Below are 25,620 nucleotides of genomic sequence, written 5' to 3'. Positions count from 1 at the left end.
GTGGCATTTACATACATGGACGAAGAAATGGTGAAGAAAATACTGGTCACTATGATAAGACCAAGATTGGAGTATGCAGCGACGACGTGGTCACCAAGTACAAAAAATGTATAACAAAACTTGAAAGAATACAAAGAGCAATTACGAAATTGGCACCAACACTCTCAGAACTATCATATGAAGAGAGACTAGCAAAACTTGAGCTACAGACATTGGAGCAAAGAAGAGAGAGAGGAGACTTGATAGCTATTTATAGAATCATGAAAGGCATATAAACTATTGATAGAGAGGATCTAATAAAATGGAATAGTAGAGAAACAAGAGGACACGGAAAGAAAATCAAGAACGACAATTATAGAAGAGACCTAAAAAAGAACACCTTTCCCCACAGGGTAATAGACGTTTGGAACAAGTTAGATGACAATGTGGTGTGTGCAAAAACGATACATGAATTTAAAAATAGTCTAGATAAAACAAAAAATGAAGACGGGACAACGACCATAGCTCCCCTTCCCGTAAAATACGACTAGGTATATATATATATATATATATATATATATATATATATATATATATATATATATATATATATATATATATTACATTATAAAAATATATGGATAAAAGGTATATGAATGACGAGGAAAGAGAAAGAATTAGGACATTAAGATATGAAGCTAAAGAGAGAGAGAGAGAGAGAGAGAGAGAGGAGAATGGAGTTTGAGATAACGCAGTTCTATTGGAGAGTTATATATGGAGTATTGAGAAAATGTCAGGAGAGACACTATTTATTTTCATAAGCTTACTAAACCTGTTCTCCTTCAAAATAATTGCCTCTCGCATCTACACACTTCTGCATGCGTCTCTCCCAATCCTGGAAGACCTCCTCAAAGTCCTTTTTCAGTAGTCCCTTCAGGTAACTTTCCGGTGCCTCATTCAGCTCCTCAGTTCACTGGAATCTTGTTCCCCTGAGGCTGTCTTTCATGCGTGGGAACAGGAAGAAGTCGCAAGGGGCTAGGTCAAGGCTGTAGGGTGGGTGTTGAACCACTTTCATTCCCCTGTCGGCCATCCAGGTGGTCACCAGCGTTGACTTGTGGCATGGGGGATTGTCCTGGCGGAACCACCACTGACCACTCCTCCACTGCTGAGGCCTCGTCTTCCTCATCTTCTCCCTGAACTTTTTCAGAACAGTAAGGTAATATTCCTTATTGACGGTTTGACCCTGAGGAACCCATTCAACGTGAATGAGCCCCTGGGAGTCAAAGAAAGAAATGACCATGGTCTTCTCTTGCGACCTGCTTATATTTGCCTTTTTGGGTCGGGGGAGGTCGCGTACTTCCACTGAGCAATCTGACGTTTGCTCTCAGGGTCGTAGGTGAACACCCAACTCTCTTCACAAGTCACTACCTTATTCAGGAAACCTGAATCAGCCTCTATCATTTCGAGAATGTCAGTGCAACATTCCACACGAAACTGCCTCTGGTCGTCGGAGAGGATCTTTGGCACGAACTTGGCACAGACTATGTGGAGCTTCAGATCTTCGGTCAGAACTGTCTCTATTGTGCCAATCCTAATACCAACAGCTTCAGATATCATCCTCACAGATATTCGACGGTCTTGCATCACTAACCTTTGCACTTCCTCAATGTTTTCCTCCTTGCGTGCACTTTTCGGTGCTTCAGATCTGGGTTCATCCTCAGCCTGTTCATTTTCTTCAGAAAATCTCTTTAAACCACCGATAGAAACTTGCTTGGTTCATCTGTCTATCCCCATAAGCCTACTTTAACATTCCATATGCTTCTTGTTTGGTTTTCTTAAGTTTAACACAAAATTTGATGGCGTAACGTTGCTCCATGTTTCCCTGCATCTTGACAAGTGTTCACAGATCGGCAAACCGAATCAGACTTGTTCCACCACATTCACCGCTGCACTCAGTCATTTTATAGAATATATGTATGTGTACTTCACCATTAAATAGTATTTTGATCAAATCATATTTAATGTCTCGCCTGACATTTTCTCATTACTTATTAACCATACCTCGTACATCTTTTCAGAGTTTTTTCAGTCCCTCTGTGGACCCGACTCCCCAGTCCTTCCCAATTACCTACCCCACCCCCCTCTCTTGACCTGCCAGAATTGCCTGCTGTGGACATGTCTTCCCGCCGTAACCGGCATATTCATTCCTCCCGCATGTCTAAACCAGCCAAACTTGGAACTAAGCGCCTCTTAAACACTGTTGGCATTTCACCAACTGGGGATACCATTCCCATCTCTTGGATGAACCTTCCATTGATTCCGCCCCAGTATCTCGAATGTTACTACATTCTAAACACATTCACGCAGTTCTAACCAGCCCTACGAAGCTGCCCCGTCGTGAGTACACAAAACTCCACATCCGCGTTTTCCGAGCCTCGAAAAGAGATGTAGTCTGTACACCAGAAACCATTCGTGTCAAAGGCATTTCTCTATTTTCAGCAATATGCTTCACTTCTAAGAAGAGTCACACCCGATTGCTTTTACCCAATAACACTCACGCTTTCTTCCACCTTACTAAAAGTACAAATATATGTAATTTTCCAGTATACCCCCTCTCGTATTCAAATCCTGGATAATAATTTCCCCTACTGTACCTGTTTGTACCACCTCTTCTGATGTGCATCCATAACGTGAACTCATCCTCACATCCCATTTACATTCACTTAATTTCCTTTATGCACAGGAAAGCTTATTCTCGCTTTCCAATAACTTTAGGCACATCATTGCTCTCCCGGGTGAACTTCTCGGCGTCACTGACGTCATTCAGCATCACATTCCCCTTAGACCAAGTGTAAAACCATGTTCTATCCCTGCATTCAAAATGCTTCATAGCAAACGGAATGTTGTAAAAACACTCATTGATTTCTCAGGACATCATCGAACTTTCAATCCCAGAATGGAACTTCCCTCTTTTCGCTATCCTTAAACTAGATGGTTCATTCCGCCCAGTTGTTGACCTCCACGAGTTGAATAACTTAACTATCCCGGATCGCCACCCGATCCCAGTATTGCAAGATCTCCTTCACCCAGTAGGTGGGGAAAAAAGTTGCATTTACCACTCTCGAACTTATGTCTTGACATTTTCAAATCCCCGTTGCTCCTGAATCTCGACCTCTTACAGCCTTTAGTACATCAAATGGGCATTTTTAATTCAAATAGTTGGCCATGGGATTTGATTCTGCTTCTTCAGTATTTACACGACTCATGAATACAGTCCTCGCGAGACTGATGGGTGAGAACGTCCTCATCTAGTCATTGCCACGAAATATGTCACTGAAAACTTACAAACACTCCAAGCTGTCTTCTCTCGACTGGCACGATCAGGTCTTAAACTGAAGCTTACGAAGTGTTCCTTCCTTAAGAAGGAAATACACTTCCTAGGACATGTACTTAATGCACATGGTATCCTTACGACCAATGACAAGGTAAAAGCGGTCGTTGATTTCTCTCGACTTAACTCAGTAGAACACGTCTGCTCCTTTTTGGGTCTCTCATTTTTCTGTAGGCACTAAATTTCTTGCTACGCCAGTGTAGCCGCGGTTGTCATATCTTTACTAAAGGATACTCTCTTCACGTGGACTCCCGATCATTATAGAGCATTTACTGCCCTCAAAACTGCCTTAACCACGCCCCTGTCCTAGCTTTCCCATACTTTAAGCTTCCCTTCACACTATACACCGATGCGTCCTATTCCGGATTAGGTGCAGTTTTAATGCAACAACATGGAAAACACCTCTGCTCCATTGCGTACGCCAGTCGCACACTGAATAAAGAAGAATTTCATTTATACAGTCGCCGAAACCGAAGCTTTTGCTGTAGTATACGACCTCAGGCACTTCAAAGACATCATTCTCGAATACGAAATACACATCTATACTGACCACCAAGCTCTCTTATATTTATTTCGTGGGAACAATATATCAGGAAAACTTACTCGTTAGTTTCTAACCATTCAAGAATTCATCCCCACCTTCCATTATGTTAACGGTAAAACCAACTCAGTTGCTGATACCTTGAGTAGGCATTTGCTACCATCATCCAATTTCCACAGTCAATCAACCTTAGTCAGGAACGTGTTAAAGCTGCTCAGCGTTCAGACCCACTCTGGAAGCCTGCGATATTTTCCTATAATCAGTGGACACTGCAGACATTTCAGACGTTCTCCCTAATTAAAAAAAAAAAAAAAAAAAAAAAAAAAAAAAAAAAAAACACTCGCTTGATGATGATGTTCTCTATCATCAAGCAACACTGGGCCATAAACACGAACCACACCGTTCCGTGAATCAATTGGTAGTCCTTTCTGCCCTGATGCCTGAAGTCCTCCTTTTTCATGATTCCTTTATATATGGTTATCCTTGCGTAAGGATATTCATACTTACGTTGATAACTGTCATTCGTGCAACTCCCAGAAAGGACATATTCGCGGTAAGCCCCCTCTCTTAACTTATCCTCCACCTTCTAAACACTTTGATGCGGTGGCCATCGACCTCCTCAAGCTCCCCAGTACCCCAAATGGAAACCCATACTTGTTTGTCTGCATAGACAACTTTTCCAGATTTTGCATTCTTCCCCCACTCGCAGACAAAATAGTACAACACGTTACACAGATTCTTGTAGACAGACTCATTTGTCCCTTCACTACCCCTAGGACTCTTCTTTCTGACAACGACAAGGAATTCAATAATTATATTCTTGTTGCCTCAGCAAATACTTTAATACCACTAAATGCAACACCCTCCCATACCACCTAAGTTCAAATGGCCTTCTTGAGCGCCAAAATCGTAAAATCATTAATGCGCTCCGTCGTTTTGCTTCAGACCTCCATCTTCCTAGCAATGAACAGGTTCGTATCATTCAAGCTTCCCTTAATAGTGTCATAAACAGGTCAATATCGGAATCATCCCATTTTGTCTTTTTGGGTCGGACAAAAGGCTTCCATATGATCTCCTTGCTTCAGACTTAGGGCCTATTTACGATTTCAATGACTACGTGCAAGTCAAACTATCAACTTTTAGCCCTCTCTTCAAGAGAACTTACAATTTCCTTACAATCTCGAAGGAACGGTATGGCACGTCTTTAGCACAAATATGCGAGATATTGTGACATTGATATGGGAAATATTGTTTATTTCCTCAATCACACTCATTAAAAAAAAAAAAAAAAAAAAAAAAAAAAAAAAAATCTCCTAAGTTTCTTGGGCCTTACAAAATTACCCAGAAAAAAAAATCGGGTAATAAAGTCAGAGCATGCAATCTGCATGCTTTTAAGGAATATATATTGCACTTTCATCGCATTAAGAAAGTTCTCCATGGCCTCGACAGGTGGTATTCGCCCAGATAACCCTACTCCCCTTTCCTCGGAGCAGTTTCCCTCTCCTCCACAGTAACATCCCACCTCCCATATCGAACTCCGTTATGCACTCAGAAGTCGTTCGACACTTATATACCTGAAATTCTTCACTCCTGATGTGCCCAAAGTATTATCTACTTTCTCAGTACTCATCAATCTTAAGTGATGTATACTCGATATAAAATTTCACATGATTCAGTTCAATTTTGTTTCATTTCGATGTACTCCTTGCTGTAGCATGGACCTTCACCTTGCTCACTTGTCGTTGAGGCCAGCTCCTGATAACGGACCGAGCCTTTGTTGTTAAACCATAGGTCATGCTATCTACATATATGCATACATGCACGATTATACTCATTTATTCATAACTGTCCACAATCCAGATAATTCAAAATTAGATAAAGCGAGTATACATCAAAATAAGTTTTTGCATCTTGTATAGTTATCAACAATTGTAAATATGTACAGATAATTTAATATGTTTATAATTAAGGCTCATTGTAAAATCTATCATGTAAATTAGTTCAAACACGTCCCTATGTGTGCCTCTGTAGGCTTAGGGACGCGAGACACCCAAGCCGTCATGCTCAGTTTGAGGCTTAGGATACTAGTGCATAGACCAGCGTAGGTCGTGTTTTAAACACACAATAAACGGCAAGTAAACATCAGTGTTTAATTACACCACTAGAGGCTAGCTTCATTACTGAGGCTAATATATACATGAATGGGGTGGTACGGGAGGTAGATGCGAGGGTGATGGGCGCAGGATTGAAGATGATTAGAGAAACTGGAGGGAAATAGGTGAGCCAAGGTGTGTGATAGGAGGAGGTTGAAAGTAAAGATGAGATGGACGGATGGATGGATGGGGTGAAGGGAGCCTTGAATAAAAGAGGAATGTCTGTTGATCAGGGATGGGAGAAGATGTGAATGGAGAATATCTGTGAATGGACTATAAATTGTTTTTGCATGTAGAGACGTGAAGGTAGGGTCACTGTGTAAATAAAGTGGTTGGCTCTGGTGTGGATATATTGTATCTTTCTTCACTTCTAGGTAGTGGGCGGAAGACGGTGATGACCCTTCATCTACAAGGAGCTATGGTAAAAGGGAAACAAATAGGTGACAGATGAGAGTGGGATGGTGGCTGGCTACTTCTCATATATGGCGGAAAAAACCTCTTGGTTTATAGATGAATAGCATCTTTCGGATCTCGTCTTTATATACTAGAATACTAGAAAAAATCATTAGGCAGTCACAACCTAAAACACCACACATAACAAACAAGCACCAACATATTTAAGTGCTCATTCTTCCCTCGCAGGATCCAAAACTGGAATCATCTCTCATCTCACGTAGTTAGTAGCCCCACTCTTAATACTTTTAGAAATAGGATCACCCATCACTACCTCCATCTTCTCAATCCTTATCCTAATCCTGACCCTATATTCTGATCCTGCCCTTATTCTAACTCCATTCCTAATCCAAATCATGTCCCTAACCCTAATTAATTCCCCCGCTTAGCGCCTGCGAGCGTCCCTCTGCGGTATTCCAAGAATCTTTAGCATCAAGCTTCAGAGTTTTTCCATCAGTCTGAGTTGTGACCACTTTTGAAATGGATAGTTACATTTTCTCCATCTGTCCTGCTCCCGATTTTTTTCTCCAGTCATATACAGTTTCACCACTCTTGACGAACTTCCAACATACACACATGTATGTGTGTGTATATATATTATTCGTATCTATTGCAATCTCTTTGTGTTCGGAACTTTCCTGTTTTATCTACCTATCTGGCTATCCAATTACCTGCATTCTCTACTTATTGAAATACGCCTCTTGTACTCTTCGGACATTTCATTCTTGAGCTTAGAGCTAAGAGCTCGTATGACACGCACACACACACACAACTCCCGCTCACAAGAGTTGGAGCAACACCCCGCAGCGAAACGATTCTGAAATTATTTCAGTCCTGGGCGGTAGTCGAACCCGGACCGCCGTAGATGCAAGCGAGAACTCTAACCACAGCGCCACGAAGTGTGTATAACGGATATGTGCATAACTATGTTAATTTGAAGAAGAAAAAAAAACACTTTAAAATCTGAATTGCTTTACACAATTAAAATTTCTATATATTTTTTATTTTATTCATATCCCCGGGAATCATATTTCTGCAAACAAGAATGTGTAATGACGATAAAGCCTTTAGTACCAGTTGCCCATACCATAAAACATAAATACATCACTATGATGGAAGACGAGCCGTAAAGGAGATATTGAGGGAATCGGCATTATTGTACGTGAATATTTATTCCCGATAATAATAATAATAAAAAATGAAATAAGTTTATTGGCAAAAAAAATCAATGTACATGAAGTGCAGATAATATAATGACAGGATCACAGTTCGAAATAATAATTGCAATTGCCGAGGCTAACACAAAAAAGCGTGTAAGCTTATTTCCATCGTGGTCCTCATTAAATTGTTTTTCTACACTAAGTTACACAGACAACATACGTATAAAGTCATGAGTGATACCAATCAGTACACACATGACACATAAACATTGTTATAGTTTTGCTGATATTACTAAAATTATTACTGATATTACTGTATCATCTGGACGAGAAATAATGGCCTTTAGCTGTCAGGGCGTCTATTTACAAATCGAAATGGTAAAATTCACTTGGATAAAGGGCCATTTGCTTTCAACTCATTGTAATTCATTGTTTCATCTGAATATAGTCACCTGACGTAGGCCAGAACAAAATTTGAAAATCGAGTCTTCATAGCAAATGTCCTTATCGAAACAGCCTTGAACCCCCCAAAATAAGGCCCCGTCCTCACCTGAATAAAATCGTCTGGCGTATGACAAAATATAAGAAATGAGTCATTGTAGCGGAGGGAGAATAATGTGACTGCCGCAGGAGTCACGAAAGTTCCTTTGGTACTGAATATCTAAAAGCTGTGTTGTCAATGTTTCTATTCCCGATTTTGATAATCACCTTACTCCTGTAAAGCTGCGGGTAGGGCTCTGTTTAAAAAAATCGATCTCCCATAGAATGTAAAAATTCAAACCTGGTTTCCACGGCGTCACTTTAATTCTATAATCACCACTGAGTACAATGCCGTGGCTGGATAATCGGCTAAGTGCGAATGTGCCTGTCAAAATAGTTGAATCGTGTGCACAAGGCCAATAGGAAGGAGAAGTGAAATAAACAGTCAGAATGTTTAATTAAGGAACCTTTAGTCGATTTTCATTCAGCCCATGGGTCCTGTTTCCTGATGCATATAATCATTTGACGTTGGCGAGAATAAAATTGTACAGGTGCGATGGAAGCGAGGGGATTGTGACTGTCTTCCCTTCAGACCTGCCACACACTGAACAAAATTGTTTCTCAGTACCTAGAAAAACATTTGTGTAACAGTCATCGTAGAAAAGATGTTATGGGCAATGTCAACAGCTGACCAAGCGGTGTGGTAAACAAGGATGTCGGCAAGAGATGAGTAAGGTGTGGGCAGCAAACGCAGCGTGTTGAGCCGGAGTAATGCTGCCCATTCCTAGGTGACATTGCTGTCGTCGATAAGACTCGCTGCAAGTAAATCACCGCACGTCAGTGTTAAAAACGTTCACTTGAAGTCCCCGGTCTCTCTTCATTCCGCCTACCGACCCTTCCCGAGCAGCAATTCCGGTAAAGGGCACAAGTCTCCCTAGTGCAAAAAGTGCCTCCATCACCTGGTCGCTTCAGAATTCTAAGTAGATCGGCAAAACAAATGAACGCCCTATGAACCTAAGCAATCTGCAATTAATCGACTTAACTTTATGTAATCTTTCATTCCATAAAATGTTGAAAAAATAAACGTCAGCGTTATTTCTTGGTTTACCTCTCGCAGATGTGACATCACTTTCCCTGAACCAAAGCTTCTAAAAACGCCAAGTCCTAATAAAATTCTGCCAGTATGGCGGCGTCCTTATCGCCAAAATTGCGAATAGGACTTGTTTCCGCCAGACTGGCTAGTTTGCAAAAAAAAAAAAAAAAAAGAAAGAAAAACAAGTGAGCGGTTGCACTAGCAAGTTTTATCATATAAACAAACTGTACACATGATGCCAGTGTAATTTAGTCAAAATAGTTTTTCGTAACTATGACTATGTTTAAAGGGGTGTGCAGGGTTGTATATACGCACAATATATCCCAAATACGCCATTTTGGCGCGTTCGCGTACCCGATTTGGCAACACTGTGCTTACCGCCATCTATTGATAAACATTGTAATCACGCTCCATGGGGGGGACAACGCGAAGCATCATGGAGTTATCTCATCAAAATTTCTGTGATTAAGGATATACCAAAGCCAAGAAAGCATCCGTAATGCATAGTGTACTATGCAGAAGGTGAGTGCAACGTGTCACAGAAATCGGAGTATTCGCCAAACGATTATGCTTTGTTCTGTTGCATGGATCGCTGGCGTTGCAGGACAGGTTATTTATCCTTGAAATCCACCTGACCACTCAAATGACAGTAATTACAGGCCTAACCTTCAATTTGTGTGCGGGAGGCCCTCAATGAGCGGCGTGGCTTGTGCTATAAAGGGCAGAACAGCGTGTGACATGTGTCTTACTCAATATTAGGGGTGGCGGGAGACTGCCTGTTAACTTTATTGATTTGGGCCGAGGCGGCGAGTCGGGATAGGCGAGCAATATTTGCATCTTGCACCCAAACCCAGTGTACCCCTAAACGACAGTAAGACGCCCCCCTAGGCCATGCAATGTACAAGGGTACATTCTGCTGAAGGGGGGAGGTGGAGGCGGCACAGTTTGTCCGAGCCAAAGTTCGTGGACCCCTTGCAAGGTATAGCATGGGCCTAAACACCCACTACCTTCCACCCGCCTCCACCTACCACCAACTCATGCTTTGCCCTGGACAAGTAGTAGCCCAGAATTTAGGTAAGGCTATTTGATATTGCTCAATATAATTTCCCCTGAATCAATGAACTACCAAATGGAATAGTATTTGAAAGTTTTGAAGAGCTTCAGACCAAAACACACATGTCAACATCAGCCAGTCTGTATTTTGACAAGTTTGTTGTGATATCCTCCAAGAAGAAATTGGTTATCAAATAAGAAGTTGAATTAGTTTTGACTTCATAGTTTGGTGGTGCAGTCTCAGCTTACTTAATAGTGGTTGAAATAATAATGTGTAAGTAGCAGAATAATTTACTTTTTATTTAGAGTAATTGCTAGATAAGGTGTATACATTCACATCTGGAATGCAGTCATGGTTTATTTTAAATGGAGATGGTTACATCTCTTAGAAGATCAGATTCAAGTGGATCATAACCCTGTATGAAACTGAAGGGATGTGTTAGTCTTTTAAAAGTTTTCCATCTCTAGATTAATATGTTTTCCATTTTGATTTTCCAAATTTGAAAAAGACCATAGGGTCAATTCATTAGTCTTGTTGTAACTGTGTAAAGTATTTTTTTATTGATATTTTTTTTAGTCATTAGTAGTTGTATGTTGGATATTTTGCTTTGAATTATACATGCAGAATGGCAAAAATTGTAGCTAGGGTGTCAGCCATGAGTATGATAAAATTTAGGAATACGTTTCCAATGGTCCAGATTTTCATATCTTCAGATGAACATTACCACTGTTTGGTTTTGAAATTGCATTCATAATTTTATATTATTTTAGTATTGGATTTATTTGTTAGATGTGATATATATATATAAGACTTGAAATATTGAACTGTCAGCTTGTTTAAGTCATGAATGCTAGTTTCTGTAATTTAACATAAAAAGAAATGACAGTTTTGGCACTGAATTCATAGAAGTGTAAAGGTGAAAAGTATGATGGAATTGTAGCAGTTTTGTGAAAACAGATATGTATTGTTAGAAACTTATGAATACAGAATGTGTGGTAGGCAGACCTGACTTTATTTTGATGTTATCTGTAACTGGAACAGTTGGGGTTGCAACTGTAATTATTTGCCAATTTTATTACTATTATTTATTTATTGATTTTTTCTTTCTTATTGTAAAAGCTGTGGTATTAAGTTTGCTGGCATTAGTTCACTTAGTGTTCCAAATTTCTTGAGAAGTTTCAGAGAAAAGATGTATTAATTGTACTGTTTATGTCGAGTATTTGGGGATAAGTTCCTTATACTTAATTGTATACTTACAGAAAGGAGCTACATTTATGGGTTACTATCTCTCATTCTTCAGTCTTTGTATTTATTTTCTGCCATCCCTCAAACATCAAAATATCCTCTGGTGTGCCTACTTATGAATGTGATTTTTTCAAGCTACTTCATATTTTCACATTTTACAATTTAAAAGAAGTAAAGGGTATGTACATAACATGCCTGGCCATCCCTTCTGTCATGGAAAAAGGGCCTTTTGGCTTTTACATGTGTATATATGTATATATATATATATATATATATTTACTTTGCTGTTTTTAGTCTGCATTATTTACATATTTTAAGTTCAGCAGAAACATTCTTAAGGTTTTTCTTAAATTATTGTAATTCTAGGGTGTTCTGTTTCCAAAGGCATGCAAAGACATTTTCCCCATTATAAGAAGGTTGGCCAAGTCAAGGCATAAGTCTACCCTACATCCAATCCATACCCATCCAAAAACCTATTTGTTCCATCTGCATGTATGCACATGCACACACACATTGTTGGATTGACGGCGAAGCTTGGAACTCTGAAAAAACACAACTTTCGTGGATTTCAGCGATGAGGGAGTACCTCTGTTGTATTAGTAGGGAAGGGGAAAGCTCGTGGTGTAGTGGGCAGGTAAAAAAAAAGGCGAAGGGGAGGGATTATTGAAGAAAATGGAAGGAGATGAAGAAGGGGATGAACATACCTCAAATGCCAGAAGGGGTGTAAACAATAAACGATGTGCAGACAACACAACTGATGTTGAACAGCTAAGCAAGGGAATTAAAAGTAGTATATAGATAAGAGCAGCTGAATGGAAAGTGGAGATAAATATTTCTATGGATTTAATGAGGGAGGAGATGACAACCTCCCCCGATTAGCAAGTCTAGAAGAAAAACTAACAAAAATGAATGAATACAAGAGGACATGGAAAGAAAATAAAAAAAGACAATTATAGAAGAGACCTGAAAAAGAACAGCTTTCCCCACAGGATAATAGATGTTTGGAACAGGTTAGATGGGAATGTGGTGTGTGCAAAAACGATGCATGAATTTAAAAAGTCTGGATAAAACGAGATATAGAGACGGGGCACCACAAGCATAGCTCTCCTTCCTGTAAAGTACAACTGGGTAAATACACACACAAAACTATAGTGTGTGCCAGAACAATACAAGAATTTGAGAGCAAATTAGATATGGTGAGATACAGAGATGGGACACCACGAGCATAACTCCCTTTCTTATAAGATACAACTAGGTAAATACACATACACACGCACACCTATAGGCCAGCATCACTAACCAGCACAATAGTAAAATTATATGAAATGATTGTGAAAGATCGTTGGACCAAATATCTTGAAAGATGAACATTCTGACAGTCAGTTTGGCTTCAGATGTGGAAGGACATATGTGTTGAACTTTTTAAGCTTTTACTCGAAAGTGATTGATGTGCTGCAAGAGAGAGAGGGGTGGGTGGACTGTGTGTACCAGGACCTAGAAGAAGCATTTGATAAAGTACTGCACAGTTTACTTATGTAGAAATTGGAGAATGTTGGAGGACTCAGAGGCAAACTATTAGAATGGATTAAAGACTGAAGGAAAGATAGATTTTTTGTTGTTGTTGTCGTTCCCTAGACTGTCTGTCCGAGATAGATAGATGATGACAGCAGTAAAGGACAAGATGTCAAGCTTGAGAGCAGTAATGAGTTGAGTTCCACAAGGTTCAATGCATGCACCAATAATGTTTCTTGTCTATGTTAATGACATGATGGAAGGAACAACTAGCAGTGCCAACATGTTAGCAGATGGTGCAAAAGTCATGAGAAGAGTGGAAAATGAGGAGGATGGTAGAATATTACAAAAAGATCTAGATACTGTTTTTGCATGGAGCCAAGAAAGGTAAATGAAGTTCAATACCAAAAAATTCAAAGTACTAGAAATGGCCAATGGTGGCAAAAGGCCATCCTTAAACTATTCCTTGGGAGGTGAACATATTACAAAAACAAAAGAAGAGAAAGACTTGGGAGTGCTAATAAAAGACAACCTGTCACCTGACATACATATCAGGATTGTGGTCAACATATGGACTGCAGAAGATTAACCACTTCTGTACGAGTCAAATTCTTACGCGCAGTGTCGGCTGCCATAGATTCATCACACTACTTGTATTATGAAATATAAAGTAATTGCTGTATTACTTGTTCTCTTTTACTCAGTTATAATAAACACAGAAAACATGATCAAACCAGTTCACAGAGTCCAGGGGTAACTCATGTACAACCAAAAAATATATGTATACCCGGTATACGTAATCAAGATGTTGATGCTGTTATCCTTGTGTTCCCATTAGCACCTCATGAAGCACATGTAGGCATCATTGTACCAAAGTGGTTAAAGTGGTGTTCCATTATATGGATGAAGAGAGGAGGAAAAAAACTCATCAAAACCCTGATACGTCCAAGAGCGGAATATGCGTCAGTAGTATGGTTCCTACACAGAGTGAAGGATATAGGCAAGATTGAGAGAATACAAAGTGCAGCAACCAAACTGGTCCCCAGCCTGGCAGATATACCATAGGAGGAAAGACTAAAAGTACTGGGTCTAACAACTTGAAAGATCAAAGAAAAAAGTTAACATGATTACAGTGTCCAGGTTACTAAAGGGGATGGATTGCACTGATACAAAAGATCTGATTAAAGATGGGAGGTCTTTAAGAGGTCATGGAAGTAAATTAAGAAAGACCACATGTCGAAAGGATGTGAAGAAATACAGTTTTCCATAAAGATGTATAAATATGTGGAATACCTTATAAGGTGATATAGCTCAAGCTCAAACAATACATGAGTTCAAATCTAAATATGATAATTAGCAATCAAACATATAGATTAAGTTGGAACCATACATGAATATGAATCCAGGTATGTTAGAAAATTAGGGAATTGGAGACAGGACCTGACAGATGTTGCTTCTCTCCTGTATACTACAATTAGGGAAATACACACACACACACATGGATTGTGCTTTCCTAGATCTACAAAAAGCATTTGATAAAGTACCATACAAAAAGCTACTAAGAAAAATTGAAACAATAGGTGTACAAGGAAAGTTATTGGAATGGATGGAAGATTTCTTGAATGGGAGAAAAAGGAGGGTGGTACTTAGAAAAACTCAACCTGGGAAGAAATGATAAGTGGAGTCCCACAAGGTTATGTATTGGCTCCGATAATGTTTGCTATATATATAAATGACATGGATGAAGGTGTTGAATGTTATATGAACTTCTTTGGAGATGATGCAAAACTACTAAAGAAAGTAAGTACAGAGGAAGACTGAATCGCTACAGAAAGACCTGAATTAAGTTTGAGATTGGAGTCAAAAATAGGAAGTGAACTGCAACATCAAGAAATGTAGTATAATGGAGTTTGGAAAAAGTAAAAATAGAATATCAGGGCAATATAAATTGGTACAAAGAAAGTTAAAAAAGCTTGGAAAAGGACCTAGGAGTAATTATCAGCAAAGACATGTCACCAGACAAGCATATCAACAAAATAATTGGAGAAAACATTAATTTACAAAGGTCAATGAAAGTGGCCTTTGACTACTTGGTTGAGGAAATTATAAAGAAAATATTAGTTACAGTGATAAGACCAAGATTGGAGTACACTATGACACTATGGACACCCAGTACAAAAAAAGAATATAAAAAAATTAGAAATAATTCAAAGAGCAACGACAAAGGTGGCACCAACACTCTCCCAATTGACATACAAACAAAGATTGCCCAAACTGGAACTACCAACCCTAGAACAAAGAAGAGAAAGAGGATATCTACTATTTTTCTTGGCTCTGCAGTCAATATAGCCTGGCTCATCCACCCCATCCTCAACCACAATAAGGCACTGCTTGAGGAACCTGTTCCTGTAGTGCCCTTTGGCACTCAATGATGTTTTGATCCATGGGCTGGATCATCGAGGTAGTGTTGGGAGGGAGGAACAATGTCTTTATGAAGCCATCCTTACTACACAGTCTGGATGCTGATGGGTGAGCTGGGGCATTATCAAGAATTAGGAGTGCCTTCACTTCATCAGATTTTATTCCATATTTAGCTTGGTGGTTCCTTACAGCCGGGTCAAAGTGCTGGTGAAACCATTCTTCAACAATGTCCCGGCTGACCCAGGCTGAATGAGCCCCATAATACTCCACTGGCAGCCTGTTCATGATGTCCTTGATGGCGCAAGGCCTCTTGCTCTTGCCAGCAATCACAGGTCTGAGATGATGTGAGCTGTCTGCATTTCCACATGCCAGAATTGATAGCCACTCCTTCATCACTTTGTGTCCAGGAGTGCTAGAAATTTTCTTGAAGGTCTGGGTATTTCTGGGCAGAGCACACCAGAATAGCCCTGTCTCATCAGTATTGTATACCTGAAACTCATGTAGTCCTTCCTTCACCATCAGCTCATGCAATTTTGCAATAAAAGGATCCACGGCACTAGCATTAGTGTTCAGCAGCTCGCCTGTGATTGCCCAGTTCCTCAAGCCATGGTGCCTCATGAACCGCCATAGCCAGCCATCACTGTATTTAAAGTCTTGGGTCCCAATGTGGTTTGCTAAGCATTTTGCAGCATTTTGAATGTCCAGGCCTCTCACAGGAAGCCCCTTAACACGCTGCTGCACGTACCACTTATAAACTGCCTGGTCAAAGTTTTCATGGTGGAGTTTTCACGAGCGAAACACTTCCTGTGCCTTTCCATCTTCAATCTTTTTTACCACTTCCCTTAATGGTCCTTGGAGAGTCAATCTTTTAAGGTTGAATTGGGTCATGAGGTCCCCTCTCTTGGTGTTTTTTTCATACAACTCAATCACCTTCAATTTCTCACTTATGCTGAGACTTTTCCTCTTTCCTTTTCTGGACAGTGTAGAAGGCACAGCACTAGCCTTGGAAGCCATTACAAAGTACAAATAGGGCAGCAAATAACACAAGTGAGGATCGGCCAAATGACCATATGTCTGATTGGTAGGGCAGCACAATGTAAATTGACCAAGGTGCAACATGTGTCAGCTTGGGTGGCTGGTTTGGTGGGAAACTATACCGAATGTCTGCCACATATGTTGCCACTGTACAATTTAGATAAAAATAATCCCATGGCTATATAGAGTCCAATTTATCTGATATCCTACTTATATAAATCCAATTTATAGAGGGTATACTGTACTCCCAAATGGATGACAGACAGGGTGAAAAATGAGATCGGAATAAAAAGAAGACTTTATGCCAGAATAAGAAATGGGGAAACACACCTTAGATCCAAATATAATGATATGGTAAAACTGGTTAAAAAGAACATGTGCACAATGAAACATAACTATGAAATTAAGGTTGTCAGACAAGCGAGATCCAACCCAGGCTTAGGCCTTATGGTCTCTTGCAGTCGTCTTCATTCTTAAATGTTCTTATGTGAGGTACATACATATACCAAGGCTTTTTCCCCCATACAAGGGAAAAAGCCTGAGGTACTTTACCAAATACCCTCTCTAGGTCTAAATATACACAGTCCACCCACCCCTCCCTCTATTGTATCACATCAATCACACTCAAGTAAAAGCTTAAAAGGTTTGGCACACACGACCTTCCAGATCTGAAGCCAAACTAACTTTCTTGTCAGAATGTTCCATCTCTTCAAGATATTTAGTTCATCAATCTCTTACAATCCTTTTACATAATTTCAATATTGTGCTGGTCAATGATACCGGCTTATTATTTAGTGGTGTCACCTTATTTCCATCTTTGTGAATTGGCACCACATTTGCCCTTTCCAATTTAGTGTCATATTGTCAACAAATATGTAATAAGACTGTTAACCTTGTCTGCAATTTGTTCCCTACATTCTTTAAGTATCCAATTTGAGCTCCTGTTTGATCTTGAAGCTTTTGTCACATCCAATGATCCCAAGAGATTGAACTCTTCTTCCACTTCTACATTTATATCTTCTAAACCTGGTGTTTTGTTCCTCACCTTCCTACAGAAAATTGCTTTCTTTTGTGAAGACTGATTGGAAACTTTATTTCTGCCTGAGCTGAGGCCTCTTCAGATACCTCAACACCCACTACTAACTTGGTGATCATTTGTATATACATACATTCAGATATATATATATCTATATATATATATATATATATATATATATATATATATATATATATATATATATATATATATATATATATATATATAAATGTATATTAGTGGAAGAGGAAGAAAAAATTATCTTTTCCTATCATAGGTACGCATAAGTATGCTGTGGGTGGGAATGTGTGGTGAAAAAAGAAAGTTTAAGGGGGTTATTATGAGAAAATGATGTTTCTATACCTTAGTGTATTACTGTGTATCATGGACAGTTGATTTTCATAGTACCTTATAGAGTTTTTTTTAATTAATTTACTTATGGGATGTTCCTTGTAGGATAGACAAATATTGAAGCAATAATATCACTACATAAGATCTATTTGTCTCAAGTAATGTTTTTTTAATTGCCTATACATATATGTATTTTTTTTCTTGCAGATTTTCATGCTGTTCATACCAAATATGGCCACATAGCAAGCTAGTGTACTCTTGGTGATTGCTGACAGTTATGATGTTGGATGTTTTATTTGATACAATGGACATCATTCAAGAACTAGAGAGGAGTCTTAAAACCATTTGGAAGTGGGTCCAGTGATAGAATGAGGAACATTCAGTGGAGACTGTACATAAGCTCAGCCAGGGTTGTTCCCCTGATTGTGGCACCTACACAGTAATATTTCTTCAGGACAGCTGTGCAAGATAAGAGATCTGGAACAGATTTACCGTCCCAGGATCACAAGACACAGTGAAGGATGTGGGATCCTCTCCTGTGCTTTGGAATATAAAATTTGGCTTGCACAAGCACAATAGGAATATTGCCTTCTTGCTGCCCAACATTCTTATACAGAAAGATTCTGGTGAACTACTGGCTGATGAGAAGATGTTTACTTTAACAGAAGATTTAATTAGGATCTGCTGTTGGCCTCGTATTACATGTATCCAGGAGCAACTCGTGCAACCACAAGCAGTGAGTGAAATAATAATAATTTCTTTACTGGGATATAGGCCTATGTGACAGGGGAATTGCTGAAAATATGTTAACAGGGTAATTATAGATTTCATCATTAGTGGCTGTGAAAATCCACAATTGTGGAAAATGGACAGAATTTGTGGAATTAGGGCTCTAAAACAGAATTTAGTTACAGAAATGGATTCTATGCATTCTCAGCTTTCTCTCTTTTTTTTATCAGTTAATTTTTCATTTTAGCAGAGATTGAAATGCCTCCATTTCTCATGTTTCCATATATCATGAAGAACATTTACTTTGCTAAGCTCTAGGTGGCAGCACATAAAGTCCCCTGCATAATTTATTTCACTATGATTAGTGCATATAAGTTTTGGAAATTAAATTTTTTCATAAAGCAGCTGATTTTTATGTGAAGGTAATTATTTTATGTTGAGCCTGCAAAAATTTTCAGCTGCAAGTATGTAGTTTATGTTTTATCCACTAGATGACCCTAGGCACATATTTTGTGATTGAATCATATTTTGGTTTTCATGTCAGCTAAAACACATACACACATAAGCTGATAACCACGTATTTTGAACCCTATGAGTTGTTATTAATTAATCAAAACAGTGATATTCAAATTTTAATTGACTATAATTTAATTTTATTTATTATAAGGTGACTAAAATACTCGGTTTAATTTTCTTTTAAGGTTTTGAGAATATTAATGTAACATATTATTTGAAATGGAAATGAAATGGAATTAGCTATTCCCTGAAATGGAATTTGCTCTTTTTTGAAAGGGAAAATTGGAGGCCCTACTTCCCTTTCCACTTTACTTTCACACTTAATTTCCATTTAGATTAGATAAGGGTCCATCACTACTCTGTTCTCTTCCATGAATGCATATACAAAGCTCGTCCTCCTTTTAGGTACCTCTACATAGTCCATTAATGCCCTCTCAACCACCCTCCCTTCCACTACCTTATCCCACAAATATTTATGGTTGTCTCTCTTTTCAAACACTTTGTTCAGTATTATTAACTCCCTTTTTTAAACATATCTAAAATTTCTCCACCATAGTTCTTAGGTGATACCCCATACCTCCCTCCTACACTTGTCAGATCATGTGCTCTAGCAATGAGATCCCCTTTACCACTACATTTACAGTCTTCTCAGAACTCTACAAAGTCATTTAAATCAATTCAAATAGATATCCCTCTGTGCTGGGGTATTGAAGTGAGATGCAGTTGTTATTCATTTGATTTATTCTTTATTAATTTTTTATTATTATTAATATATATATATATATATGTATATATATAATATATGTGTATATATATATACATATATATATATACATATATATATGCACGTATATATATATATATATATATTTATATTTATATATGATTAACACTGAATGGGTCCCAGTGAATAGAGATACAGTTTTATCAACCACAATGCACTTTAATCCTAAGCCATCAACATTGGGTGATCCGTGGAGGCAACATGCAGAAGTTGAAACATGGTAAGACCAAGGACTTGAACCCGGATAGTGCGTAACAAGTGCTGTAGTGACTTAATCCATTGCTCCATCAAGAGACATATAAGTTGAGTGCAACTTTTCTTATATATTTGTATGCTCAACTTACACATACACGAAATTTTGCATTCAACCCATCTCTGCTATGATAGTACAATGGTAAGTATGTGAATGCGGGAAAGTATTTGATCAACGCTGAATGGCTCCCAGTGAATAGAGATACATTTCATCAACCACAATGCACTTTAATTCTAAGCCATCAACATTGGGTGACCTGTGGAGGCAACATGCAGAAATTGAAATGTATGACTAAGGACTCGAACCCGTCTGGTGTGTAACAAGTGCTCTAGTGACTTAATCCATTGCTCCATCACTACAGCACTTGTTACGCACTAGCCGGGTTTGAGTCCTTGGTCGCACCACATCTCAATTTCTGCATGTTGCCTCCACAGGTCACCCAATGTTGATGGCTTAGAATTAAAGTGCATTGTGGTTGATAAAAATGTATCTATTCACTGGGACCCATTCAGTGTTGATCAAATACTTTTTTGTGTTCATATTCTTACCATTGTACTATCATAGCGGAGATGAGTTGAGCGCAAAATTTCATGTATGTGTATGTAGCTCGAGCATACAAATATATAAGAAAAGTTGGGTTCAACTTATATCTCTCCTGATGGAGCAATGGATTAAGTCATTACAGCACTTGTTACGTGCTAGCCAGGTTTGAGTCCTTGGTCGTAACACGTTTCAATTTCTGCATGTTGCCTCCATGGGTCACCTGATGTTGATGGCTTAGAATTAAAGTGCATTGTGGTTGGTAAAAATGTATCTCTATTCACTGGGACCCATTCAGTGTTGATCAAATACTTTCCTGAATTTGTATACTTACCATTGTACTATCATAGTGGAGATGAGTTGAACGTAAAATTTCATGTATGTGTAACTCAAGTATACAAATATATAAGAAAAGTTGCGCTCAACCTATATGTCTCTTGATGGAGCAGTGGATTAAGTCACTACAGTACTTGTTATGCCCTAGCTGGCTTTGAGTCCTTGACCGTACCATGTTTCAATTTCTGCATGTTGCCTCCATGGATCATGTGATGTTGATGGCTTAGAATTAAAGTGCATTGTGGTTGATAAAAATGTATATATATATATATATATATATATATATATATATATATATATATATATATCTACATATAAATATATATATATATATATACATATATATATATATATATATATATATATATATATATATATCTACACCCCTGATGACCAGAGTCATTTGTTTATGACAAAGATAATATCTATCAATCAATATGAAGTCCCTAGGCTACTTGAATGAACTAAAACAGGGCTTAAAAAAATAACACCAAAGAAGCTTCACCCCAGAAATCAACATTAACAGTGTGCACTCCAGACAACCATAAAAAAAAAAACCCTTTAGTAAAATTGAATTGCCTAATACATCCCACTAGAAAGAAACCTAAAAATTCTGGGACTAACAATTGATTTTCATATGAAATTCAGCCTACATATCAAGGACCTGAGAGCAAAAATTAAAAAGAAAATAAACCTATTGCAAACCATCAATAGCACTGACTTTGGATAACTAAAAGAGACTTATAACCATCGGTAAATAGTTTATAAGGGCCACTCTAGAATATACCCCCACAGCATGGTTCCCAACAATAAGCAAATCAAATACAAACAACTTACAAACACTGCAGAATAGAACACTGGGTAAAACAGGATGCACCAAAACCACCCCAATAGGGCACCTACATAGAGAAACCAAAATCCTCTCAACAGAACATCACATGAAAATGACATGAACACAATTATATGCCAGAACCCTATACAACACCCATCCTTCACACTACATCTCATAAGCACCACCAACAGAATGCAACAAAAAGCCAACACCAGCAACATACTACTCAAACATCCACACAGAACATCCATACAGAAACACATACACCCGGATAACTAAACAAGCCCTTCAAGAAAGGCCACCAAAATCAGTACAGCAACAGTAGCTCTTAAATATAAATCCACCGAGAAAACCCCCCCCACATGCTTAACAAGAACCACACTACACCTGCACTCAGGACACCATCCAGCACAAAGACAGTACCAACACATAGAAGGCCTGTCCACAGATTCAAACTATGGCAGATGCAACCACCACACAGAAGACACAAAACATCTTGTACAACAATGCCCTACACTAACAATCCCCAGACAGCAACACAATATCTCTTCTCTAAATGACATATGGTCCTGCCCAGAGGATGTAACTGATTTCATGGAGGCCACAGGTCTTCTGCAAGGGAAACCAGGGGGATTGGTTGATCCCAAGTCAGTCTTACAGGAGATCTGTGGCTCTCAAATAACCAACAATGGCTACCGGACTGTCCTTTAGTCACTCCAGGATGAAATATTGCATTGCCTGGGTGTAACTAGTATGAGTCAGTAAGGTGTTTTATGTGTAGTGGTTACATCTAAGGCTGTTCGTTTAAGTAGCCAAACCTATTCTGTGCTGGTACTGCCATAGTACTGGATGGTGACCTGAATTTAAGCACAGTTTTAGGACTGGATGGTGACATGAGTACAAACACAAACATTGCTTCTTTTGAGAGGGATTTTTCAGTGAGGTTGATGTCTAGGAAGAGGGCATTGGGTAGGGAGTTTGGAGATTGGTCTTAATTTTTTGTGATTGTGAGATTTTTTATGGGGATGTATTGTGTGATATAGGATGTAGATTGTTACATATGTTTGAGTTGTAATATTTATTTTATTTACTTATTGTGGCAGGGTCAGAGGGGGAATTAGGGTAGTTATGGAGTTTGGGAAGGTATGTGATAAGAGAAAATTGAAGATAAATTTTGGTGAAAGTAAGGTGATTAGATGTACGAGGGAAGAGGATGGCAGAGAGTTGAAAGTAAGTCTTAACCTCTTCACTCCGGGGCACATCGCACGTCTGGCAGCATTAGCTGCCCGACGTGCGATGTTGCGTCATAATAATCGCATTATAAAAAATAAAGTCAGTGCTCAATCGTTCGTTCTCTTTCACCCGTGAATTTTGATAACCATAGAAAATATGATGAAGCCAGTTTAGAGAGAATGGAGGTTACGTAGGTACGACTACAATAAATATAATCAAGACGCCGACATCGGTTAGTTTTAGGTTTTTGGGGTCACATGTAGCAGGAAAGGGAGGAGTGGATGTGGAGATAAATTGTAGATTGAGAGAATAAAACTTCAAGGACTAAAAAGTGTCATGAGAAATAGGCTTCTTAGAATGAATGCAAAGAGGAGATTATATGGAGGGGTGATTGCTGATGGCACTTATGGGGCAAGACTTGGAATTTAAGAGAGGCAGAGAGGAAAAGTTTAAGTGTATTTGATTATTATGAATACTAAGTATTCTACAAAGGCAGAGCATGCTGACAGGAGACCTTTTGGTCCATATCTAGGTCGGATGCGAAAAAAATCCTAATAATAATAATACATAAATAAACGCATAGGCACAGTCAAACAAACAGGTAAATAGCAAATAATAATAAATTGACATATAACTAATAATAAATGAGAATCAAACAAAGGATTACAAAGGCGGAGCATGCCGACAGGAGACCTTTTGGTCCATATCTAGGTTGGATACGAAAAAAAATCATAATAATAATAAAATAATAAATAAAAACTATAATAATGTAAATAACAAATAAAATACATAAATAAATCTATAGGTATAGTTAAATAATAAGGCCACCTTTTCCAGCTTCCATATTACTCTTTAGGATGCTCACTGGCCAAGCAGGTTAAGGTGTTGCTATGTGCAATGGAGGTCGAGGTGATGGCAGTTTGAACCCTGCCACTGGCAAGTTGAATCAAGGACATGATTCATTAAATTCTACACAACAAAGTCCTCAGTAAAGTGCACTGTCTTAGCCTCCAGATAAGGGGGAGTTTCGTGACATTAAACCAAATTGGTCAAAATCATCATTACTATTAAGAATGGCACTTTCTCCCAAACTTTTTCCAAATTAAGTATACACAACCCACTGACCCCTCCACCTCAAGCAACACAGAACCAGTTTTGTATTTACCTAATTGTAGTCAACAGGAAAAGAGTATGCTCATGGGTTCTTGTCTCATATTCACCAAGTTATTGTACATAGCTTCAAATCCATGTATAGTTCCAACTTGATTTATATCCTTATTTTTAAGTTATCACCATAGCTATTCCAAGATTTTATGCAACTGTATAGAAAACTATTTCTTCACATTCTTTAGATGTCTATTTGTTCTCATGACTTCTTAGAGCCTGTACATCCCTAATCAAGAGATCTCTTCCATCAATGAAGTCTATTCCCTTACTTGAACTCTGTATTCCAATCACCTCTTTCTCTTTGATCTTTCATTGCTGGCAGACCCAGCGCATCTTACCCCACAGAAGCCTCAATGCTTACCATTTTTGTACCATTTTGATGGGAGTTAGACAAAAATACAAATAATGTAAACAGCATTTACTGTTTCAATAAATACAAAACAAACTCAATACATATGTACACCAATAACAATACAGGAAAGGTTAATGATAGTAGCACAGCTCTTGGTTGGTGTGTAGCAGGTGAGAAGTAGTGTTTGCATCGCTTACAACACCAGGCGTGTGTACAAAACATTTTTCTAAACCTGAATTAGCCTAATCTATATTTGTCTAACTTAGAATAACTACATTATGAAAAGGTTGTTACATTGTATGTAGTGTAAGATATGAACATTTTATTACTGTAGAACATGAATTTAAAATCACAAATGCAATACATATGTGATAAGTTTTAGAAATCCTCTTTGTATTTTTTTAGTTTCTAAATCTAATGTGTTTCAGATGAGGTGCCTGAGAAGTATGATAGGGTTTACTAGACTGGATAGAGTGAGAAACGAGGAGGTGAGGGGGAGAATGGGAGTTGAGAGATAGGGTTGATGAATGAGTATTGGGATGGTTTGGACACATGGAAAGAATGAGTTAAGAAAGATTAGTAGAAGAGGCGTGGAAGGAGTGAACATGAGGGGGCGACCAAGGATGAGATGAATGGATGGGGTAAAAGGGGCATTAGGAAAGGGGAATGTCTGTTAAGGAAGGATGGGAGAGGATAGAAGATAGGGGTGAATGGAGAATGGTTGTGTATAGATGATGCTGTGATACATGAGGGGGGATTGGGGGTGAGGGAATATGTGTAAGAAATAAATTGATGCAGCCCAAAGGGATTTCTTCCCATCTTCTCCTTTTCTGCATGAAGGAAAGGAGAGGGGGGATTGCCGATTTAATGAAGCGGCCTTGCTATGGATGTGCTGTGTTTTGCGACATAGCTTCTGACCCAGGGCAGTGGGCAAGATGCAGGGATGATCTGTCATCCAGGAGGTGCTAAGATAA

General features: G+C 38.7%; 1 protein-coding gene across 4 annotated transcripts in view; it reads left to right on the top strand.

Annotated features, from left to right (window-relative positions):
* Positions 1-9,528: 9,528 nt before the first annotated feature.
* Positions 9,529-25,620, top strand: part of LOC143035721 (uncharacterized) — a 77,563-nt gene continuing 61,471 nt past the window's right edge. The window contains exons 1-2 of one of the 4 annotated variants that reach the window (XM_076202614.1): positions 9,529-9,772; positions 18,112-18,640. The gene's annotated coding sequence lies outside the window, so the exon portion shown is untranslated. The other 3 variants (XM_076202611.1, XM_076202612.1, XM_076202613.1) reach the window with 3 other exon arrangements.

Source organism: Oratosquilla oratoria, chromosome 19 (assembly GCF_046742065.1).
Source record: "Oratosquilla oratoria isolate Oo_2021 chromosome 19, ASM4674206v1, whole genome shotgun sequence".
NCBI classification, from domain to species: domain Eukaryota; kingdom Metazoa; phylum Arthropoda; class Malacostraca; order Stomatopoda; family Squillidae; genus Oratosquilla; species Oratosquilla oratoria.
This window is presented reverse-complemented; position numbering and strand designations above follow the sequence as displayed.